At 51.2% G+C, this 15222-nt stretch overlaps 1 pseudogene; it reads left to right on the top strand.

Annotated features, from left to right (window-relative positions):
• The first annotated feature begins 12032 nt into the window (after positions 1-12032).
• On the top strand, positions 12033-15000 carry LOC130706329 (spermatogenesis-associated protein 17-like; annotated as a pseudogene).
• Positions 15001-15222: the final 222 nt, after the last annotated feature.

The following is a 15222-nucleotide window of genomic DNA, read 5'->3' on the forward strand; positions in this document are numbered from 1 at the left end:
TCAGGATGGAGGAATCTTAAAGGCTGTGTCTCCTGAAGTTCTTGATTCCTCCCAAGTTTGATTAGTCTCAACACTACCATCCCTTGCCTCTAGAATGGCAAGCCCTACTTTGGGGTTTTGTTTGTCTGTTTGTTTTCCACAGTGTGCAAACAAGGCGTGCTTAGCCACTAGCCGTCTGCAGTCAGCTCCTGAGACCCAACTCCAGAAAGAGTCCTCAATAGAGCTCTCTGGAACGCCTCTCTCCATACCTGGGAAAGAGAGGGCTTTGAACTGCCGTTAAGACCAGTTTTGTTTTTTTTTTTTAAAGACACAAAGAGCTTTTTAATTATTATTTATTTATTTATTTATTTTTGGCTGTGTTGGGTCCTCGCTTCCGTGCTAGGGCTTTCTCCAGTTGTGGCAAGCGGGGGCCACTCTTCATCGCAGTGTGCGGGCCTCTCACTATCGCGGCCTCTCTTGTTGCGGAGCACAGGCTCCAGACGCGCAGGCTCAGCAGTTGTGGCTCACGGGCCTAGTTGCTTTGCGGCATGTGGGATCTTCCCAGACCAGGGCTTGAACCCGTGTCCCCTGCATCGGCAGGCAGATTCTCAACCACTGCACCACCAGGGATGCCCCAAGACCAGTTTTAAGATGGAGAGCGCCCTAAGGATCATTCTAGTCTTCCCCTCTCATCATACAGATGGGATCGCTGAGGCCAGAGAGGGGGCAGGCCGCTTCTGAGGTTGCCAGGACAGGCCCAATCCAAGGGATGTCCCCTCATCAGCCCCCAGCCCAAGCCCGAGCTGAACTCACAGCCTCATCAGAGCCCGAGGCCTGCATTCTAGCCCAAGGGCCAGCATGGAAGGCACTTTGGGGCATTTCCCTGAAACATGCCCATTTGGGAGATGTGTGGCCCACAGTCCTAGCTTGAGGTTCAGGCTCAAGGCCGTTGGAATGGCTCATGAGCAGTGCTGGACGCAGGGGGATATTGCCGCTCCACAGCCCAAACAGGCAGGAGGTCTGCACGCGCCCCACCACGGGCCTGAGCACACCTGGCCGGGAAATACCACCTGGAGACACTTCCAAACAAATAAGGCCCTGGAGGCCGGGCCCAGACACGTGCCAAGTTTCTGCTGCCTTTGTAGGAGCATGTCCTGTCGGTGGAGAAATCTTGGGGAAGGGGTGCATAACAGCCCCATTGGGCTGAGGCTATGGCTGGCCTTGAGCTTTGGCCCCAAAGCCTGACCTGAGAGCCAGAGGGCTGCTGCCCTGAGGCCCGTTACTTTCGGTCGGCAGGCTGCTTCGAGTGGTCACTGCGCCCCGTGAACTTGGCTATCCCACCTTGGTCACGGGCTAGCCGCCTGCCCTAATCAGTTGAACTTCCACCTCAAGACTGCAGCATCAACCCTGCCTGCGTTTCCAGCCTGCTGGCCTGCCCTGCAAATCTGGGGCTTGCCAGCCCCCAGAATCCCATGAGCCAATTCCTTGAAATAGCCCTTATATGTTTAGAGCCTGTAGGCTCGGTTTCTCTGGAGAGCCCTGCCGGCTACAGTGAGTAACTGTAGAGTGCTTGGGATGGTGTCTGGGCCAGAAGTCAGCCTACACTAGGGCTGGTTGGATAAACACCAGCAGCTGGGCCAGGACAGGAGTTGGAGAGTGACGGTGCATGGTCCCCGAGCCCCACGCGTCTGCCCACAACCCTCCACTCATCCCCAAGGAAGCTCACGTGCCCAGCAGAGTTCTCCAATCAAATAGGGAGTGAACGGAACTTCCCGAATCTCAGAAAATGGTCTCCGACGCAAACCTGGTCAACAGAAGACTGTGATTCTGCCAGATACTCTGCAAAGGCATTTCACGGTACTTTACATTTGGGAAACACTCTATCTCCCTCCTGCAATTCAAAGCCTCCGTTACCTGATGACGACTCTGAGAAGTCGTACTGGAAAGAGAGCCATTTAACGTTGTTTAAAGCAGTATCTCCTGCACTTTTTTGATTTCAGAATCCTTTTCTCTTAGAACAGCTATTCTATTCACATCTGGTAAAACTCATGTCCCATAGAGCACGTTGCTAAAAATATTGAACTTGGTGTCCTTTAACAGCCTTTCAGCTCCAACAGGTTAGTATTTTTAAAACTTCTATTAGACTTATAAACCTGGTTGGGTCTCTATTATCGTAGCTGTCAATCATTCATTGGGATGTGGGGGGATGCTATGACTGGCTTCCGGCTGAGTGCAAATACCTGCGGCCACAACACCCTTGGCAGTGGCCCAGGGACTTGGGAACAGCAACCATTCGACTGTCTGGATTCGACATTTTGACAGCCGATGGGTTGTGTAGTGAGGTAGGTGTAGGCTCACTGCAGGCTGTGTCCTCCAGGAAAGGTTTACAGCAGTGATTCTGGGCTGTTTGGGGATGGTAGGTTTTTTCAAAGAGCTGAGAAAAGTTATGGAACTTCTCCCCAGAAAAACACACAGAAGCACACATGCATGCACATGTATGCACACAAAATATCCTGCATCCAAATCCAAGGGTCTCATGAATGAACTGAAGCCCTTCCTGGGCTTCCTAGGGGCGTCTGGGCTTGGCTTGAGAACCCCTGGAATAGTGTTGGCCTCCTAGATGGGGCTCATCTCCAAAAACCTTTGACCACCATTCCCCCAACAGAAGTCTGGAGACTTCTTTCTTGTCTGGGTGGGAGGTGGGGGGCAGGAGACTCAACCCCTGCCCTTCAGAGCTGACATTCTAACATGGGCCCAGAGATGGGCCCTGGCTAAATTCAGAAAGCAACGGGAATTATACGAGTGCATGGGACAAGAGGGCAGGTCTGGGGCTTCTGCTGAGGGGTTCGAGAATGGTCCGTATTAATCACAAAGATAGCTTCTTAGAGGTGGGGCTTTGAGCTGCGATTTGAAGAATGTGGGTTGTGGCTTAGGGAGATCTAAGACCAGTTGTTGCCTGCACGAGGAACAACTCAGGCAAAGGCTGGGGGGATGGGAAAAGGGGGGCATTTGGGAGAGCGGTAGGGGCAGGAGGAAGGAGGACCCGATAGGGGTCGAGAGGAGGGTAAGCGAGAACTCACAGCAACTCAGGCCACAAATGGCGAGCCCTCTACGTTCAGCAGACATCCCATGGCCCTCCTCTATGCAAAGTCCCCGCCGGCCTGGCTGGCAGGTAGGGCAGGGCGTGCCCTCCATCCACTGGATCCCTCTGGAATCCCCCACAGCAGCTGCCCTGAACCTTCACCACCAGCCTCCCCCGGCCCGCCCGGACTCCGCCAGCAGCGGCTCGGCTTGGACTTTGCAGAGAAGACTGGAGTCAGCCTACTCAAGGCTTCCATGCCCTCGCCACTTCAAAGTCACCGCACCCTCCCTCGCCTCCCTTCCTTCTTTCTCTTCAACCTCAGAGGGAAAAGGGCTGCTCCTTGCCCTGTGGATGGGGACCCATTCCTCTGGGTCCTGAACCCCATCCTGCCCCGTCTCCTCCAGGACTTCACTGCTTCTAGAAAGAATGCACTGCTCCAGCTGTTCTGCTTCTCACCCAAACCACCCTTGCTTCTAAGGCTGAAACATCCAGCAGCCTTGGATGCGTCCCCAACCCCTCTACCCCTGAACAAACACTCCCCCCAAAGCACCGGCCCTTTCTCCTGATGAAACTTCTACTCATGCTGCAGGTATCACAGTTTAAGGAAGCCCCCTAAGCCTCCCCGCCAGATTACTTAAGGCTGCTGTGATCTCCCGCACTCCCGCCGTACTGGGTACAGCCCCTGAATGGGACACGTGACACCAGGTACGTAAATGTCCTGTGTTGGTCTCCCAGCCAGTCTGGAAGCGCAGTGAGGGCAGGCATGTGCTTGCTCTTAGCCTGCACTCCTCAGGAAGTCGAAATTGAGACAAAGCCTTGTGTGCGAGTACTCTGGGGCGAGAGTGACCCCAGACAACAGAAGTGAAGGGCGGGGAAGCCACGCAGGGACGGAAGGAAAGTCCATACTGGAGCGTGTTGATCGAGTTGGCCGCCGTGAAAGGCGACTGGCTTCTTGAATTTTTATGGCACTGTCTAAGCACCGTATGAAATGCATCTCGAGATCATCCACAGTGGAAGAAAAAGGGAAGCAGTTATTTCAGGGGGTGTTAACTCCCCAAACACCAGGGTGCGCATGCGTGGGCACTGAGTTCCCACAGTGACTCATCCCTTGGCACCAGAGAAGCCCAAGGAAGGAGGGGAGAAGCAGGCATCATAGGCATCATGAGGCGCTGGCAGGTTGCACCAGTGTGAAGGTGGCCAGAAGCTTCACAAAGCCAGTCACCACAGCAGTGGCCGGAATAAGAGATGGGCGAGGCCAAGAGAATCGAAGTGGGGCGTGAAAGGCGTCTGACGCAGCCTTCTCCTTGAACCACTCAGGTTGCCTCATATCCTCCGTTACACCCAGCTCCCACATTACCAGATGGGGCTTCCATTTATTTGAGACATTCAAAATCCGAGACCACTCTACCCAGAGGCCCCTTCAGGGTGCTGGTCAGCTGCAATCTCTGCAGAGATTTAATGCAAGAGGTTTTGTGGAAAAATGACAGTCCCCAGTGCCACAGGTGATGTCTGGGCCATAATTGCTAGTCCTCACCGCCCTCCTCCACTCTCTGTTCCTTTGACTGCTCTGTGTTGCTTGCTTTGTGAGGCAACTCAGACCTGTACCCCCCAGGAGCCTAGCCCGTAGCTGCCTTGACCTTAGTGGGCCATGGTTCCTGCAATTGCCCGTTCACACCTTTATTACTGGACACAGAAGCACCAAGCAAACACCTCCATCGAATTCCTTGGGCTCTAAACACATTCCTTCCCGCCACCACTGTATGACAGCAGCCCTAACCCCTCCTTTCTTTTCCTGCTGGTTTGCTGGCACGAGAAACCCACACTGACAAGATGGTCAATGCAGCTTCAAGTTCAGTGGAATCCTTACTGTGACCCCTGGGGGAAACATTCTGTCCCATCAAACCAGAACTTCTAATCTGCCTGAGACTAAGACTTCAGGAACAGGAAGCACAAATTCCACAAATGGGTCACCAGGAGTGATGGTGAGAAGGCCCACTCCTCTGTCCGTCCAGCCCTTGGTTTCCAGATCTGTGGGTTCTAGCTATTGGAGACGATATATCAGCCATTGGATCCATGCATTATTGTGTCCTGGAGGACAGCGCCTCGACCCCAGTGTGTTGTCCCCACGCTGGCATCTTAGATAAGCCTTTAACAGGCTAGTCTATCAGGCCCGCTACTATGAGTGATTGGCTACACGGTCATCCCAGTGAGCCCATTGCTGCACCTTCTTTGCCATGAACATGATTTTCCAAGCATGTTCCCTCCAGACCCCTAGCCAACTAGTATGTTAATTCGCCAAGGCTGCCATAACAAAGTGGCTTAAAGGGCGGAAATGTATTGTGTCCAGGTTCTGGAGGCTCGAAGTCCAAAATCAAGGAGTGAGCAAGGTTGGTTCTTCCTGAGGGCCCTGAAGGAAGGATGTGTCCCAGGCCTCTTTCTTTGGCTTGCAGATGGCCGTCTTTCCCTGTGTCTCTTTATACCATCTTCCCTCTATGTGTGTCTCTGTGTCCAGATTTCCCCTTTTTATAAGGACACCAGTCATACTGGACTAGGGCCCATCCTACTCCAGTTTGACCTCATCTTAACTAATTACATCTGCAATGACCCTATTTCCAAATAAGGTCACAATCTGAGGTACCAGGGTTACGACTTCAACATATGAATTTGGAAGGTGGATAAAATTCAATCCATGACCACAAGCTCTGTCAATCGCTACCGTCCAGGGGTCTGACCTTTATAAACTACTTCTCCCTCCACATCAAGTTGATGACCAACTCTGTCACTTGCAACTCCACCCACTAGGAGTATTTCCCTTTACCACTCCTCTTTATGTCATCACTGAGTAGGGTTGGAATGGAGCAAGAGTCTACTTCTTTTTCAGCTTTCACGAATACGTTGTGCTGAGCCATCTGACAACCAGGCCCAAATTACTTTATCCTCCATCAGCAGGTCATGGGAAACTCCATAAAGCTGTAGGTCCGAGCTGATGGAAAGGCGTGGTCAACACAACAGATGTAGATGACACAGGAATCTGGACCACCTGTCTGTGCCATTTACTTGAGTCTGTGGACCTTCTTGGATCCAAAGTCCAATTATAATAGTTTTCATCATACAAAGGATGTACTTGCCTGACCTTATAACTTATTGGATCTAAAAATGCCTAGCTCATGAAGGGCAACTGCAGACCTATAGTTACTTGGGGTTCCATGGTCAGACACTAAGTGTCTACCAAGGCCCAATAGCACTCGAAGAGCCCTTTTATAAAAGGAGAAAAATCCTCTGCCACAGAAAGCATGACCTTTCTCCAAAGCCTTAGGAGTCTGCACTTAGGTGTCTCTGCTATTAGAGCTTGCCAACGACTCCACCCAGCATTCTCATCCACCCCAGATACCTCTAGCACCATCAGACCTGAGTCATTAGGCCCAAGAGGTAGAGTAGTTCAAACTTCGGCCTCAGCCCATTGCAGAGCCCTCCCTCGTTCTAAATTCCACTCAAAACTGGCAACCTCTGAACAACCCAATAAATATCTTAGAGCAAAATTCCCAACTGCATTCTCTGCAGCTTCCAAAATCCAAAAAGACCCGTTAAGTGTTGTGTCTCTTTTTTAGTGTGGGTGATTCAAGGTAAAAATAATTTGTCCTTTGTCTTTTTCATGGCATGTTTTAGATGATTAGAACCCTAAAAATTTCCCTGACATGGCAGGCCCATGCATTTTCTTGGGTTCTACCTCCCACCCTCTTATTTGCGTGTGTCTTACAAGGACAGCTGAGGTACTTGTCACTTGATGCTCACCAGGTCCAATTAGCCTGATGTCAGCAATTTCATCAATATGGTGGACCAGTATGATGCTCTGTGAAATGTCAAGAAGATCAAGGCCCCTACAGACTACGCTGGGACAGAGCAGAGAGCAGAGATTCGCCTAACCGTGGGGTAAACTTGTGAATATGTACTGCTGGCCTTCTTGTATAAGGGCAATCTGCTTTTAATCCCACTTACTGATGGGGATTAAAATACAGTAAGTCCCCTACGTAGGAACCTTCAAGTTGCGAACTTTCAAAGATGTGCACGTGCGTTCCATCAACATCCGGTGTGAGTGAAATTGCAGCTTGCCCTCTGACTCCTATGGCTGACGATCCTTCAGCTCTACCATCTCCCACCTCCTCTCCCTCCTCCAGTCAGTAACTCTTCTTGTCTGTTCACTCGATGCCAGCCCCTGGATGCCAGCTGTTGTGCTAGATTACTATACTTTTCAAGGTACTATACTGTAAGATTAAAATTGTTTTCTTTATTTTTTGTGTTTATTTGTTTTTTATGTATTATTTGTGTGAAAAGTGTTATAAACCTATTATAGTACAGTACTGTATAGCCGATTGTGTCAGTGGGGCACCCAGGCTAACTTTGTTGGACTGACGAACAAATTGGACTTACAAACGCACTCTTGGAACAGAACTCGTTCGTATGTAGGGGACTTACTGTAATGCATTTTCCAGACCAATAGCCACACACCAAGTGCCAAAGGATGTTCTGGTTTGTTTTAGTAAAGATGGCGCGTCCAGCAGTTCAGCCACATCTGGAACGACCACCTAGTTAAGTTTACAGTAAGCAGTCCACAATCATCTTCCACAATTCATCTGGTTTTTGCTGGAGCTACATAGGTGAACTGAACAAGGATGTGACGGGGACCACCACCCTTGCATCCTTTAAGTCTTTGACAGTGGAACTAATTTTGGCAATTCCTCCTCTGTTGCTTCTGATTTACTATCTTGGTTGAGGGAGCAGACAGTTTCAGCATTTTCTACTTGATTTTTTTCTATCAAAATAATTCTTACTCCACAAGTCAGGTACCCATGTGAGGGTTCTTCTAGCTGCTAAAGGTGTCTACCCCGATTATATACTTGGGAGCCAGGGAAATGGCACAGGATGGGTCCACAGACCCATTAGACCATTGGGCCAGACTTCCACTTATCATTTGACTTCAGTAAGTCCCCACTCTAACAAGAAAACCATGATGGCATTTTGGGTTTCCTGATGTTGATGTAAGTTCATACCCTGTATTCAACAGTTCTCGAAAAGTGTAAGTAGTTCCTTTTTCCTAGTACAGTTGCCGTCACAAATGTCCTTAGGTCCCTTTGGGGAAGGATTGGGAGAATATTTGTCCTGCGGAACTGTGGTGGCACCGTAGGGTTCTTCCGCAAGGAAACCAGTCTCCCCTTCAATCTGGGCTCTGGGTTTGGAACATGACGTAGATCTGGAAACTGAATAAGAAACTGAGGTTTTCACTGTGGTGGCTGACACCCACCTTCTGCTCATAAGCTTTAGATTTTGTTTAAAATTACACTAATCAAGTGACACCTTAGTTATCGATCCACCTATCCGTCCTAGGAACACATGGTCTGTTGGTCATTGTACAGATCCCAGCAGGTATGGCATCCCAGTTGCTAGTCTGACCTTGCTTCCCATCACAATAATGGCTAAGTGTTGCCACCTGGCCTCTGCCATTCTATCAATAGAATCTCATCATCTCCACTGATACAAAGGAACCCAGTTCCATGGTGGTATCTCCTACTGTAACACTCAACCTAGAGAAGACAGCTACCTACAAAGATTCTCAAATATGCCAGTGCCCCTCTCATATATTGCCTGGATGACAGAAGCGTTCTTTGCCCTACGCAAGGAACACAGTCAAATGGTAGGTTTTCTGGTATCACATAATGTATCTGTTCTAACACGTCTCTGAACATTATGCTACCATACCAAGAACGTTAGGACAACTCCATCTCATTTATTATAGGCTGTTGTCTTGTCCAAGTTTCAAGGAGCACCCCAGCAGAGTATTAGGACCCTTTCCCGATGTTTTTGTCTGAACATTGAATCCCTGGGCACAAGTGAGTGCTACTATCGTCAATAAATTCTCCCCTGTCAATTCCCTGGGTCCACTGTCTTCAATAGCCAACTCCCATCAGCACTGTTGCAATTCTTGCTCGCATGTATTAGCCAGTTTCTGCAATTCTCATGCAAGCTACTTTCTTTCAGAACAAGAACTGTACTTCCAAGCTTAGGCTACACTGAGAGCTAACCCTGGTTAGCACCCTGAAGACAATGAGAGGTAGTGGAGGTTTCCAGAGAGTATGGGGGTTCAACAGTCTCAGGCTTATCCACCCAAATGTCCCCATTCAAGGTCTCCAAGTCCCACTGTTTTCCCATTGAGACCTTGATACAGAAAACTATTGGGGCTCTATTTAATCTCCTTTGCTGCATTGTATTTTGATTTGATATTGGGTCAGATTTTCGTCATGGTCTGCTCTACTGCTGAAGGACACAAGGATCCCTTTAAATGCTTCCCTCTAGTTTTCACAGGCTGTTTTAAATTGATGGTTGGCTGACCCAAGTCTGCCATTTTCTTTACGGCAAGTTTCTCAAAGTAACAAAAGCCAGACAGCCCCCAGATCCTAATGGTTCCTGTTGCTCCCATGCTTTCGAGGGCTACAGCTACCGCAGAACCACGTGCTTCACGGTGAAAATCTGAACTCCTGTGATGCCACTGCACGTCAGAGCTTACCACACCCCTTTGTCCACCAGAAAGGGGGTCCTTATTACCACTGACTAGTTAGAGATCCAGCTCCCAAATCCCATCCTCAGGATTTCTAAGGCCCTTCACAGTACCAACTACCCGGTTCCCCAGAAAGCAGAACCTAAGACAAAGGGTTATATGCATGCATCTTTATTGGGAAACAGGAGCCCGGAGAGCAGGGGTGGGGGTGAGCAGGGGGGCAACATAGGGAAGGAGTGGTGGGTGACTGGTTGTCTGATGCCATATGACCCTCTGAGAAGCCAAATGAAATATGTCTCGGAACTAGGGGGAGGAAGGGGAGCAGTTACCTGTCATTTCCTCTCCCCATTGGCCAGCTTCCCTCCGTGGGAGCCTAACTGCCCATCATGTGGCGCATGCGCGTGGCAAACAAGCTGCCCTGGGCCTCCATGCCACAGCGGCAAAGGAGGCCAGGACAGAGGCGTGCAGCTGAGCACCTGGGCTGAGGTGCTCTCGAGCTGTACCCGCGTGACGTCTGTTGAACCTCCACACGGAAAGAACTGGAGTAAGAGACAGGTGCGGCTAAGCACATCTGAAATAGCCCTCCCTTCTTCTTCTTTTTCATTCTTTTTAAAAAAACAAAAAACAAAAAAACAGATCTTTCTTCCACGCCTCGTATGGTGCTGGGGTAAGGTGCCCAGGAGACATGCGGGAGGGCCGGCCCCTTCTCAGGCTGGAAGCTGGAGCCGGGAATCAGGGACAGGGTCGGGGAAGGAGTTGAACCCCCTCGCTTAGGATCCTTTCCAGACCCAGGAAGCTGCTGGTAGGACGGACCAAGGCCACGAGCAATACAGACTACGGGCCCAGGGGCTTCTGCTTACTTCCTGCCACGGGACGGAGGCCACCACTTTCCAAGCCCAGGAACAGTGGGACAGCCAGAAGAAGTAAGAATCCTTTAAGGGAGAATAAAGGAGGGAGGCCTCTGGGGAAAAAGGGGGCAGAGCGGGTCCTGAGAGGTGGGAACAGGACCCAGTCAGGGGCATGGAAAGAAATCATCAGAGCCGCCACTTAAAGCCCTGTCCGCTCCCATCTGCAGCTAGGGCTGTGGAGGAAGAGTTCTTCGGGAGCCAGCGAGTGGAAGGAAACTGAGCAGCCAGAAGCGGCCCTTTGGGCCATGGATGAGCCGCTTGCATCCGAGCCCATGGCCTCAAGCAAATGGATGGAGATCCACAGGCAGGACGCCTTCCATTTGCTCTGTCCCACAGTCCCAAGAAACCACAACTGAAAATCAATAATCAGGGACTTCCCTGGTGGCGCAGTGGTTAAGAAACCGCCTGCCAATGCAGGGGACACGGATTCGATCCCTGGTCAGGGAAGATCCCACATGCCGTGGAGCAACTGAGCCCGTGTGCCACAACTACTGAGCCCATGAGCCACAACTTCTGAGTCCGAGCGCCTAGAGCCCGTGCTCCGCAACAAGAGAAGCCACCGCAGTGAGAAGCCCTTGCACCGCAACAAAGAGTAGCCCCCGCTCGCCGCAACTAGACAAGGCCCGCACGCAGCAATGAAGACCCAACGCAGCCATAAATAAATAAATAAATAAACAAATTTTAAAAAGGAAATCAATAATCACTAATAAATCACTAATGTTACACAGGCAAAATGGCCATTTCATTATCAGGAACAAGCCCTGAGCAGAGAGCAAGAGAGGTTGGCATGGAGTTTGGCTGGGACAGCGGGTTCTTGCCTCCATCAGGGGCAGGAAATGTTCAGCTTGCTGTTGATCCTACTAGAGAGAAACGCGGTCCCTCGTGGCCACGCTACAGAATTTACAGTCCAGAACTTTCTCGAGGGCTCTGCTCCGATTCCACCAGCCTCACTGAGCCCACGAAGTGGCATGGCGGGGCGGTACCCGTGATGTGGCACAGTGCCAGGTTTGCTCTTCAGGAACGAGGAGCCAGTGTGTGGCTATGGCTTCACAGACAATGACGCATACTGGGAAGGAGGGCTTCTGTGGGACAGGGCTGGGGACAGGGGCAGGACGGGGAAGACGCTGAGCCCTCCTCAAGGCTCGGTGTGGCGCTATGTCTGGCTTGCTTAGAGCCCCACATCTCTAAAGTGATCACTGTGGCCCTCCCCGCCAGCCAGGCATCTGCCACCGCATCCAGGGGACTTGATTACTAAAGCTGTTTGTTTTGCCGCTGATGCAACGTGACACCAGCCTGTGTGATCTGGCTCTGGGCATCACGTTGCCGCGCACAGCAATGAGATGGAAATTTGGCTGCTGCAAAAGGCACTGATTTTGCCTTCTTCTCTGAATCTCCTTTCTCTGAACAGCAGGGACATTTCAGTCCTATGTAAAGCTCACACTCTCTTCCTCCTGGCAAATGCCCAGTACCGTAATTCCCCATATAGTGCCACCTTGGAAGAGCCTCGGGCAGCATGTCAGGGGCAAGAAGACTGCACTGCATCTTAGGTCCTGAGGTGCTGGGGCAGTGATGAGGTGCCTGGAGAGAATGCACTTGGGTACTGAAGCATCTTCTTGGCCTTGCTTGCCTCTGTGCTCAGGAGAAAGGGCTGGGGAGACGAATGGCCCAGCTCACGGAGAGTGGCAAGCCGCTGCCTTGCTCTTTGGTTTTGTTACTCGAATTGCACCAGGTGGCATCTATACTCATTCTGCAAGGCAGCAGTGCTTCCCTGCTGGCAGACACACTGTGCAGCCAGGGGGCAGGATGTGAAGGCATAGCTACAGCTCCAGCACAATTGGTGGCCGCCTGCAACCCAGGATTGGTCTCTCAACCACCAAGGCAAGTGGGGGGACTTTCTGGAAAATGCTGCAGATGGGAGGTCCAAGCCTGTGGAGAGCCAGAAGTGAAGCCCAGAGACGGAAGGGAGCTTGCCCCACGTCCCACACTGGGTCAGGTGCAAGACTGAGCTGGGAACCCGGGGTCTTGCCTCCCAGGCCAGGCCTCTTATCATGTGAAGAAGCTGCCACCAACAGACATCCAGGGTCACTGTCCCCCTCCCCACATACACACATTTATTTGTCCATGTTGCCTGTTGGTGCACGATAGTCATTTCACGTACAGGACTCGCGTTTCCCAGCCCTGTCCCTGGGTGCATGAGCATGCTTTGCACTGGCAAGCATTTTGCAGCAGCAGCTAGAAACTGGCTGTAGCTGAGTGACAGCTGACACCTGACAGATATGAAGTCACCGAATCCTCACTCCAACCCCGTGAGGTAGGTACCCCAATTAGCCCCATTTTACAGAAGAGGAAACGGAGGCACAGAGAGGGAGGCATAAACTGCCCAAAGTCACACAGCTTCTAAGTGGCAAAGCCTGGATTGAAAGCAGGCTGGCCCCTGGTTGCTTGCCTTTACACTGTGCTACATAATCTCTCACAGGGTCGCAGGGTCGCAGGGTTGGTTTGAGGATCTGATGAGTTAATATATGTCAGGTGCCAGCGCCTGCTGCCAAGGGCCCCTCCAGCTCTGCAGGGCGATACATCTGTTGTCTCTAATGATGAGTGTGAGATGGTTCCTCCCCGCCCTCTCAAGAGTGTCCAGCCCAAGTCCAACGCTCTGCACACAGTAGGTGTTCAGAAAAGGCTCCTTTGTGCGGTTCATCACTCAGACACACAGGCATTCACATATCGCACAGCAGCTCTGTGCCCGGCCCTGGGCTAAAACCTGATACACAACAGCTGGTGCCTGAAATCCAGCGGCACCCAGTCTAGTGGGGAGGTGGGCGGATCCGCAGTTACAGGCCAGGGCTCTAAGGACCCGCTGGAGCGGCAGCTCACCCACCAGAGGTGCTTTCTGTAAAAAGGCAGCCCCTTCTCCTGACCTTGGGGAGGAGGGGCCGTGGTCCATGAAGGTCACACAGGCGAGAACGAAGGCTTCAGCCGAGGCCTGATGGCTGAGAGGAGTGGCCCAAGTGAGCAGGGAAAGGAGGGCCCTCTGGTTCGCGGGGAACACGGAGTGCGCGGCATGGAGGTGTGAAAGAACAATGTGTTTTGGAACAGCCAGTTGTTGGCTGTGTCCACTGCCTGAGTTGTTTTTGCGGGGGCTGAGGGACAAACCCGGAGGGCAGACCGTTGAGCCAGAGGATTATTCGCAAGCCTTAAAATCAAAAGGAATTTGCCCTGCTAGGTTTCAGACTTTCCTGGGACCCGTGGTCCCTATTTTCCTTCCAATCTCTCCCTTTTGGAATGGGAATGGCTATCCTCTGCCTGTCCCGCTGTATTAGTCAGGGTTCTCCAGAGAAACAGAACCAAGAAGAGATGACAGATAGATACACAGATAGGAGAAAGGAGAGGAGATTTATGATAGAAATTGGCTCACACGGGATGGAGGCCAAGAAGTCCCATCCCCCAGATCTGCCATCTGCAAGCTGGAGACCCAGGAAAACCAGGAGTACAATTCAGTCCAAGTCCGGAGGCCTGAGAACCCGGGAAGCCAATGGGGTAAGTGCCAGAGTCTGAAGGTGGGAGAAACAAGAGCTCTGAAGTTCTAGGGCAGGAAAAGATGGACATCTGAGCTCTAGAGGAGAGAGGGAATCTGCCCTTCCTTCGCCTGTTTCATTTGGGCTCTCTATGGATTGCATGATGCCCACGCACACTGGTGAGGGCAGATCTCTTGGCTTAGTCTACTAATTCAAATGCAAATATCTTCCACAGACACCCTCACAGACACACCCAGAAATAAGGCTTTACCAGCTCTCTGGACCTCCCTTAACCCAGTCAAGTTAGCACATAAAAATAACCTTGGCCAGTGTCCTTGTCCCCACAGTGAGCCACAGCCGCCCCCCACCTTGGCGGGAGACCCTCCAACACTAGCAGATTCCAGGTTTATACAACTCACCGTTCAGAAAAGATCCTGATCCATGGGAGCTGTGGTTACAGAGGGCAAAGCCTTTAATGCACTGAAGACCTAAAGTGAAGCCGAAGCACTCTGTCAGCCTTGGCAGCTGGCTGGCTTGCCGAGTGCCTGGTCCTTTCCTCCGTCCGGAATTCTGCCACCCATTGATAGGAAACGATGTCAGAGACCCTTCTGCGATGTCTCTGAAGTATGGGAACAGCGCTACAAGCCTCTGGAACCGACACTGCGAGTGGCAGAACCGATCGATGGGCTAAATGGGGCCAGAGCACAGCTCCAGAGACAGGAATGGACTCGAAGTGTGAAAGACAATATGTTTTTGCCATTTTCTTTCTACCATAAAAATAAAAAGTACGTCCCAACAATGCATTTATCAAGCAAGTATGGTCCTGATGCTTATGGAAGTCAACATATCCGAGATGAAAATCCTAAGAAATGGATCTGTGACAAGGATTTCCAAACTGTATTGCCATCATTTGATCTCCTCTGAAAGTATGGAAAATTGTATTCAAAAGCTGGACAAATTGTATAAAGATATGCATTTTTGCTAAAAGGTTCTTCAAAAAATGCTATAGTAAATAACATAAAAAATCAAATGGGGCTTCCCTGGTGGCGCAGTGGTTGAGAATCTGCCTGCCAATGCAGGGGACACGGGTTCGAGCCCTGGTCTGGGAAGATCCCACATGCCACGGAGCAGCTGGGCCCGTGAGCCACAATTGCTGAGCCTGCGCGTCTGGAGCCTGTGCCCCGCGAC

This window comes from Balaenoptera acutorostrata, chromosome X (genome assembly GCF_949987535.1).
Source record: "Balaenoptera acutorostrata chromosome X, mBalAcu1.1, whole genome shotgun sequence".
NCBI lineage: Eukaryota > Metazoa > Chordata > Mammalia > Artiodactyla > Balaenopteridae > Balaenoptera > Balaenoptera acutorostrata.